This window comes from Pseudorasbora parva, chromosome 7 (genome assembly GCF_024679245.1).
Source record: "Pseudorasbora parva isolate DD20220531a chromosome 7, ASM2467924v1, whole genome shotgun sequence".
NCBI lineage: Eukaryota > Metazoa > Chordata > Actinopteri > Cypriniformes > Gobionidae > Pseudorasbora > Pseudorasbora parva.
This window is the reverse complement of record NC_090178.1, coordinates 34,631,773-34,641,767: the sequence shown is the minus strand read 5'-3', so window position 1 is coordinate 34,641,767 and position 9,995 is coordinate 34,631,773. Positions and strand designations below refer to the sequence as shown.

The 9,995-nt window shown below is 35.9% G+C and overlaps 1 long non-coding RNA gene across 1 annotated transcript; it reads right to left on the bottom strand.

The window, feature by feature from the left end:
- Positions 1–266: 266 nt before the first annotated feature.
- On the bottom strand, positions 267–4,967 carry LOC137083836 (uncharacterized). Its single transcript, XR_010906619.1, has 5 exons — positions 4,687–4,967; positions 3,816–3,872; positions 3,543–3,583; positions 3,185–3,317; positions 267–576 (listed from the first exon to the last, which is right to left on the bottom strand). It is a non-coding gene; the product is annotated as an uncharacterized lncRNA (long non-coding RNA).
- Positions 4,968–9,995: the final 5,028 nt, after the last annotated feature.

Below are 9,995 nucleotides of genomic sequence, written 5' to 3'. Positions count from 1 at the left end.
CTGGCAGCTGTGGTTCCAGCCCTTTACCGTAATTTTACAGTTTTTAATTTGTATGGCTGTTCTGTAATTTCACAAAGTACTGGCAGCAATGGTTCCAACTACAATTCTACAGTATAAAAAAAGTTAATATAAATACTGTTTTCTATTTACTCTTTTGTCTGATATCTATTAACATCCCTATGTACCATAATGTTTACAGACATTCCAAACAGACTTTTTACTCAATGGAAAAAATAAAGAAATAGATTATGGTGTACATTGTTTGCCATTTATTTAAAACAGGTTTTAACAATACATTCAATGCATTTTAAAATGTATTTTCTCTGACTTTCTTTCCTTAAATACTGTTTTAGAAATCATTGAGAACCAATGGATCAAAAATCCTTGATAGGGCAAAAAATACTGTCAAAACATCCCAAACCTGCTTTTAAAAGAGCTGGCCTGGGAGGAAGTCCAGATCTGAGAGGACATAATCAAGAGAACCAATGGGTGAAAAAACGTAGGAAGAGGCAAAAAAAACAGGCAACACGTCCCACATCAGCTTTTGACAGATCTGGTCTTAGAGGAAATCCAGGTCTGAAAGGAAAGAAAATCAAGAAAATATTAGTGGTAAAATAAAGCACATGGCAAAAACTAGTGATCACATACTCTGTGAAAACTTTCAAAAGAGACATAAAATGATCATGTTAATGAACTAAACTAATCTTAAACAGCAATTGAGTGTGTAAGTTTGTTTTGAATGTTTGTTACAGCATAGAGGAAAAACATAAAAAACAATCTTAACAGAAAGATTATGGGGTCAAGACAAGACCAGAAAGTTTAGCTGTGTGTAAAAGAAAGTGATTGTGTTTTTTCCAGTTGGCCGGATAGGAGTACATTTATTTAGTAGATTTAGGAGTATATTATAATTGTGTATATGTAAAGAGAGCTGTTAAGTTAAATGTGTAAAACATTTTTTTTTACAGCAGAAGAAGTACATTTGAGAGTACAGTGGGAAAAAAAGCTGTAAACCCTCAACCTTTGGAATTGGTTGGTTCTCTGCATTAGTTGATCATAAAATTTCATCTGATTTTTACCAGTCACAAGTATAGACAAACACAATGTCCTTAGAGGGATAGTTCACCCCAAAAATCCAAAATTTCTAACCCCCATGCTATATATAACACATGACAATCGCATTGATTGGCTGCCATTCTTTTGACACTTAAAAAACACAACAATCTTGAAGTGGATGAATCAATGTCTTCTGAAACCAAACCGTAGATGTGTGTAATAAAAATATTAATATTTTTAACTCACTTTATTTTTGTGTTAGAAAAACAAACAAAAAATGAAATGCTAACTAAACTATAAATCATTACTTCCAATCTACTGTCATAAGTAAGTGAAGCTCATGTGAAATGTCGGTCATCTTTGCTTCTGTGTTACTTCTCGAACAAGCTTTCACAATGCACTTACATCACGTCACAATGTCCCTCTGATAAGTGCTCATATGACAGTAGACTGGAAGCAATGAGTTATTTAATTTAGCATTTTTAGGTTTTTTTATTTTATTGCACAAACCTATCATTTGGCTTTAAAAGGCATTGATTTATCCACTGGGTTCATATGAATTACCATCACGATCGCTGTTCTTTTTTAAGTGTCAGACATGCGACAGCCAATCAATGACATTATATGGACTCAGAGATGGATTTGTTTCCTAAAAATCTAATTTTGTTTTGGTAATAATTGTTCATGATTCCCTTGTTTGTTCTGAGCAGTTAAACTGTCCACTGTTCTTCAGAATAAAATCCTCCCCCTGGCCCATCAGTAGTTCTCATTGTGAAAAAATGGGTCTTTAAATCATGCAGTCACTATTGTAAAGGGTTCAATTGTGCAGAATATGCTGGAAAACCAAAACTGTGCAGGACATGGTAGATTTTTCTGAAGAACATTGAGCAGGTTAACTGATCAGATCAAACAAGGCACTCATGTACAACCATTACGACACAAAAACAACATTTGTGGTTCATAGAGATAACAACAAGGTAGTCACTTACCAAATTAACATTTTTATTACACAGCCCTGAGAGAGTGGGAAGTGTTGAGTAAAGTCATGAAAGATTATAATTGTTTGTGTAGCTAGCTTAAACACTTTTTTTTTTGTCTATGTGACTAATGAAGATCACATGAAATGTTAAGAACAATTAATGCAGAAAATCATTCCAAAGTGTTCAGATACTTTCTTACCACTGAATATGAATGCAGGTAAAGGATAAGTTCATCCCAAAATGAAAATGTCCTGATAATTTACTCACCCCAATGCCATCCAAGATGTTCATGTCTTTCTTTCTTCAGTGGAAAAGAAATTAAGTGTTTTAAGGTAAACATATCAGGATTTTCTCCACACAATGGACTTCAATGACAATCAGAATGTTGAAGTCCAAATAAATGCTGTTTCAAAGTGCTTCAAAGGGCTCTCCTCAATCCCAGCTGAGGAATAGAGTCTTATCTAGTGACTCAATCTGTCATTTTCTAAGGAAATTTAAATGTATATACTTTTTAACCACAATTGTTCATCTTGTGCTGGTCTGCAATGTGACAGGCATTATGTCATCACATTCGAAAGGTCAAAAGTAATTACCACCCCATTGTTTACTAGTATGGAGAAGGATTATCGTTCACATTGTATTGTATGTTGAATTACATATTTATGGTTTTGTGTCAGTTTATTGTTTAAAATGGTCATTTCGTGTGTATATCCTGGATGTCTAATAATGTCATGCGAGACCTTTCCAATGTGAGGATGTCATGCCTGGCACGGAGACCAGCACAATATGAACAACTGTGGTTAATAAGTATATACTATTTATTTATTTATTTATTTAGAAAATGACAGATGGATTCCTTAGCTGGGAGTCATTTGAAGCACTTAAAAATCCTTTGAAACATATTTATTTGGACTTCAACATTCTGGTTGCCATTGAAATCCATTGTGTGGAGCAAATTTCTGAAATTTTTTCCTCAAAAAACTTAATTTTTTTCCCACTGAATAAAGAAAGACATGAACAACTTGGATGGCATTGGGGTGAGTAAATTATCAGGAAATTTTCATTTTGGGATGAACTTATCCTTTAAGCGGTGTTGATTCTTTTAGGAAGCTGCACAAATGGGAGTGTCAGTAGGCATAAAGTTTAGTTACCTAGCCGAAATTCCATTCGAAATCGATGAGGTTCCATAGAGAAGCAACTTTGGGATTGACAGTGGCAGACTTCTTGCTGACAAGTTTTCCAGTCTTCTTTGAAACCACCTTGCCTCTGTAGGTCTTAGAACCTCTTTCGGGGTTTATCCCAACACACACACACACACACACACACACACACACACACACACACACACACACACACACACACACACACACACACACTTTAAAATAGAAAACTTACAAAAATCTACCTTTTATCAATTTAAATATTGGATTAAATATACATTTGCTAAATTACGGGACAATAAAAGAAAATAAACAAATTTAAAGGGTACTATAAAAGGTCACAAAATACCTTTGAATGAATTCCAATGTGCCACATGCCTCCTCTGGATACTGACAATTGAAGACAGAACATTGTAAACATTATTCCAATTGCATTCAGAAATCGTGATTGTATGCCCTTACAAACAACACGACCCTCTAGTCTAGGGTAATCATCCAGTGTTCAGTACAGTTATCTGCCCTCCCTGAAATTATTTTTTTCTTCAAATTATACACAACACTTAAAACAACAGTTTACACAAAAATATACATTTTCTGATAATTTACATGACGTGAAACTCACCAATGATTAGGGATGCATACGATGTCAGTAAAACTCAGTAAAACAAGTGATTGTTTCCTAGAAAAAAAGAATACAATTATTATTTAATAAATATTTAATCTTTAACCAAGCAAAGAAATTCGACGTCAGAGCATGGAGAACATTGCATAGTGAAACTTAAGCTGTTGAAAACTGTCTGCTAAAACGAGTGCAGTCAAGAATATCTGCCTCCTCTTTCAAAAACAACCTCTTTGACTTTTAATACTATATAACGTTACATGCGAATCTCACAAAAAAGCAAGTACTCAGACCACTAAATTGAAAATATAACATACATATATATATATATATATATATATATATATATATATATATATATATATAACGTTAAATATCTATTTTGCATTGGGAATTTTAACAGCTTTACATTATTTGCATGGAAACTAATCAAATTGACCACAACATTTTAATTGCTATCATGGTTCTGGATATTTCGAGTAGTTTTGTAATTATTCTCCATCTTATGTGCATGATATTAACGTTATGCGAATAACATTAATGCATCTGGTTAGATTAACGTTAGCATCATGTAACATTTACTTACTAAACCAGAAATTCATGTGAATCGAGATAAGGGTTAATGTTACTACAAAAGCAAGCCAAAATAATTTCTAAATGGTAACTTAACTTCAACCAAGCAAATTCGCAGTAATACTTTAAATCGGAGCTCAGAGAATATTCATTAACGTTAACAGGCGAAAGGCCTCATGCCGTTGAGAGCTCTGTCTGCAAAATGCGATTAGGGCTAGCACAGTCAAAAATACCTTGTGAAAAAGGCGATTTTATAGGTTGGGAGCAACATAATAGAATAACTGCAAAGAAATAAACTCACCTTGAACATTGTCCTTCTTTAAAATAGTCTAGACAGAGGAGTGTTGCTGTTCTTTGACTGCGTCTGCTTTCTGTTTGAAAAAAAAACCGCGTTGAAGATGCCCCGCCCCCAAGTGATATTTTTTACAGGCCAATACTGTTTTTTCCAGGAACAAATGGATTTACACATAAATGCTGTAAATTTACTGCAAGTAATTAATTTATGGAACCTAGACTGTTAAATTACAGGATTAAACTGTTTATTAAAATAACAGTATTTTACTGTTGGAAATCGCCCGTATTTTTACAGCAATTTTTAACAGTGTTCAAACTGATCTAATAATATGTATAACGTTAGCTTCATGGAGCGTACACACATACACGCCGGTGGAACGACGGACTAACGGCAGTTCGCGGTTAAACTAGTCTGCCCATACGTCTACACATACAGAACGGCGTTTGACAGTTAGCTAGCATTAACTCCGGTTCGCGGTTAAACTACGTTAGTCTGCCCATATAAACACATAATTAATTAACACAATACGTATATGGACCAGAGTCAGGCACACTCAACATTTATTTAGGAATTTTCTAGTTATAAAATGTGACTTCAAAAACTTTGCTTACCATCTGAGCTGTTATGCCCAAATTCAGTCGAATCGGTCCAGGTCAGAACCTGCGAGGCTGACGATGACGACACAGACCCACTTCGCGCACGCGCAAGCAGGTGTTGTGTGGAACCGTCAGAGCCTATTGGCCTTTGTGTGATGGACAGTCGCCGTCCTCCAATCAAGCCATACATCTTGTATTCGTGTGTGTGTGTGTGTGTGTGTGTGTGTGTCCGTCCATATGTGTGTCTATATATATATATATGTGTGTGTGTGTGTGTGTGTGTGTGTGTGTGTGTGTGTGTGTGTGTGTGTGTGTGTGTGTGTGTGTGTGTGTGTGTGTGTGTGTGTGTGTGTGTGTGTGTGTGTGTATGTTTCTGTGTTATTTTTTTAATTTTAAGCGGTCTGTTAATTTTTTTTCCAGAGCTGTGTAGGATATATATATAGCTCTGGAAGAAAAATTAAGAGACCACTTAATATAAAAATTAACTTAATATATACAACTTAATATATAAAAATTAAAATGCACCAGAATGCAGGAAATCACATCTACAAAATTTAAAATTGTATGGGGGAAATGTATATCCCCAGACCCCCACACAAACAGCCCCACATATAATATTTTCACCAGCCGCCACTGCATATATTGTTCTTGTATGGAATGACTAACCAAAATGATCAATCGGACTTGCTGTCAAAGTAAGCCATAAGATGTAGAAAGTGCTCAACAAACGTTTAATTCAGAGTTGATATTTCAACGTTGTATCATTATTCATGTATCAACTCTTTTTCAACAGTTAATTGAACAGTATTGTTTGGACGTTGTTCCAACGTTATTTTTCTACTGATATATTTCAACAAAATTTTTAAAAGTCATGGATGTAAAAATAATGTTGATTTGACGTACAACTCAAAACTTGTTGATATTTCTATGTTGAATTCTTAGTGAGTTAACAACACCAATTCAACTATTTGGTGTTCAACGTTGTTTTGACGTTGAAACAATGTTTTTCATAAACTGACATAATTTCAACTACATTTAAACGTTTAATGTCAGTTGAATGCCAGCTGGGAAGAGCCACATTATCAGAGAAGTTCATTTTACAATCAATCATGATTCCTAAATATTTAAAAGTCTTCACAATTTCAACAGTTTGATCACATAGCAGTATTTCTGTTAAAGGCTCCGGATGATTTAAAATCAGCTCTTTTGTTTTATGTACATTTATCAATAAGGAACTTTCTTCACACCATTTTTCTAATTTCAAAACATGTTCCTCGTACTCAAAATGTACACAGTCTTTCCATAAAAGTGCCACAAGTGCCATATCATCTGCATATTTATATAATTTATAATTCTCATGCTGCACTCTTATACCATTTGTATAGACCGAAAATAAAAGAGGTGACAGGACGCATCCTTGGGGTGCCCCCGTATTTAAAAATATAATATCTGATTCGAACCCTCGAGCACAAACTCGCTGTGGTCGATTTGTTAAAAAATTCTTTATCCAATGAACTATTCCTCCATTTACACCTAGGATCAAGAGACGTTCCAATAGCAAATGTATCTGCATGGTATTAAAGGCAGACGTGTAATCAATAAAAAGAACACGCACGTAAGCCTTTGCTTTTTGTAAATGGCTTGTAATTGTATCGACCATAGTGAGCGTTGCATCCTCTGTTCCTCTTTGTGCTTTATATGCAAATTGCAGTACGTCTAATTGTTCTGATATGTCTTGTTTAATATAATCACTAACTACTCTTTCCATGCATTTAGCAAGTATTGATGTTAACGCCACTGGACGAAAGTCATCTAGATTCTTTGCTTTTACTTTTTTCGGAAGAGGTCTTATAAATGATAACTTCCATAGATTCGGTACTATCTGTAAGTTTAATAAAAACTGAAATAATTTTGTTAGGGGGTCAGTTAGTTCATTTGCACATATCTTTAAAACTCTGCCCTTAAGGCCATCTGGACCCAGTGCTTTATTGGGTTTAATACATTTAAGTGACCTTCTGATTTGGTCCCCTGTCAACCAAATTGGTGGCGCCACTGGGATATTATTACTTATTTTTTCAATCTTATTCCAGTTATCGGCTACATCATATCTTCCATAAAACAAATTCAAATCGTTAACCCATTTAAAACCATCCGTCCCTATAATGATATCATTATTTACATTTCTTGAGTCACGCCCCATCATCTTATTCAAGCCTTGCCAAGCACTCCTTGCGTCTTGATTCGCTAACTGATCCTCTATCTTATGTTTAAAATCAATCTTTGCTTTCTGTATCATAGCTCTCAGTTCCTTCCTTTTAATTTTAAATCCATCATGATTATTTTCCCGAAATGCCCAATTCTTTTCATTGAGGAGTTTTTTTAAATCTTTAGAGAGCCATGGCTTATTATTTGAGAAGATTTTAACCATCTTAGTATCAATAACTGTTTCTTCACAAAATTGAATATAAGAGGTAATACAGTCAGTTAGTTCGTGAGGGTCTCTGCATGAATCAAAGAAAACATCCCAGTTTGTAGTGCAAAAACAGTCCTTTAGCATGTCTTCTTTGTCCTTACTCCAGACCTGAATTCTCTTTTCCACTGGTTTATCCCTTCTGACAAGTTGTCTATATTTTGGCAGTAGATGGATAACATTATGATCCGATCTACCAATCGGTGCTTGACATACTGCCTTGTATGCGTCGTCAATGTTGCCATAACATAAATCCAGTGTGCTTGAGAAACGGGTTGGACAATCAATATATTGTTGCAAGTGTGGAAGAGTTTCTGTTAGTGAAAGTGTATTAAAATCCCCCAGTATGAAGACTGGTTGGTCTGCCGACTTTGTTATGATCCTAGTAAAGCACTCTGCAATATGTTCCGCTGCCTCGTTATTATTAGGACCCGGTACATATACTAGGAGTATAGTTATTCGACCAAATTCCCTCGGCAGATAAAATGGTCTAAATGATACAACCAAAGTCTCATAGTCCGGGGTACAAGTCTGTTCAGTAATAGTAAACTGTGATGACCAATTTTTATCAACATACACGCAGAGTCCCCCGCCAACAGATTTCCGTGATTTTACCTTGTCTCTGTCGGCTCGTATAGTTGTAAATCCCTCGATGTCCACACAGTGATCTTCATTTAACCATGTTTCCGTAAAACAGATGAGATTACTGCTCCTAAACTCCTCCTCTTGTCTAACTCGAAGCGCAACCTCATCCATCTTGTTATTAAGAGATCTCACATTAGACAGCGTGATCACTGGAAGTGGATGACGGCTTCCTCGCCTCCGCAATCTGTTGCGAATTCCTCCTCTTGATCCTCGCTTCTTAATTCTTGATCTCCTTCTTTTGCGCACACATATACTTATTGGGATCTTTACATCGATCGCGTGATTATCATCATATCGCAACGATAGCAAGAAGTCTCTTGAATAAGTCCTCAACACCGTAGAAGCCAGTTGATCTTCAAAAACCTTGCCCGCCAACACCACTTCAACCAGCGCCAAGGTCATGCTGATCATAAACACATTCATACTGCTCCCGATTTAAAAGAACAGAATTAAAAACGAATAAAATAACACTTAAATCCACCAACAAACGCCACGAGACAGCGAGACACAGGGTCAGCAGCAGGCCGCGCCCCCGGAAGAATAAGTGGAAGGACTTCGCAAGTGTGACAAAACAGAGGGCTGTGGCACGTAAGAGGGAAGCAAACAAGACTGATGAGGTATCAGTTCAGTTCCTCCTGCAGAGGAAGACACAGTTTTGGCCTTCCTGGGGCCTGTTGCAATGGAAGGATCCTTGGAGATATGGATTCATGTGCATCAACCAGGCCTTTGCCTTCAAAGTCCAGGCATCCAACATCAGGCTCTCTCCAGTCTGGCCCTTCAATATCAGGCTTCACATCTTCAGAGGGCAATAAGAAGAAACAATGCTTTAAATTCAGTTGTTAGCTACACTGCATTATTATGCTGTTAGAAATGTATGGAGGTGGTGGGTGATGGCCTAATGGGTGGGTGATAGAAGTACACATGACTCTTTTGTGTGGGCCACTTCTGCAGTTTGCAGGTTGCTGAAGAGGTGCATGGCTTTGGTTAAAGCTGGCTGCTGGAGACATGTCCTCTTCGCTCATACGTCCTGTCACCTGTGCAGCATCCAGCTACCACTGCACTTTAAACCATTTGTTTAATGTGACATAATTTCTGTTAAATATTTGGTTTATTTGCCGATGTGTATTAAATGAACACTTAAAAACATTAAAAAAACTTTTGTATACACTATTTGCAAAAGTTTTTTTAAAAACTTTTTTAACATGCAAATATACATACTCTCTCGCTCTCTGTCTCACTCACTCACTCACTCACTCACTCACTCACTCACTCACTCACTCACTCACTCTCTCTCTCTCTCATATATATATATATATATATATATATATATATATATATATATATATATATATATATATATATACAGTCCCTGACAAAAGTCTTGTCGCTTGTGTACAAATTGACCTAAAATGCCGCTGAAATATATTTCTAATCAAGATTTTTTTTTACAAGAAATGGCTCATTTTAATCCCACCAGCTTTTGTGATAATGTTTCAGTGAAAAACTAAACTTTCAAAAAGTATTCTAATATTCACAGCTTGGTAAAGCCCATTGAGTCAATTTTTGCAAAGACATAAGTGTTGTCACCTTGTCATTTGAGCTTC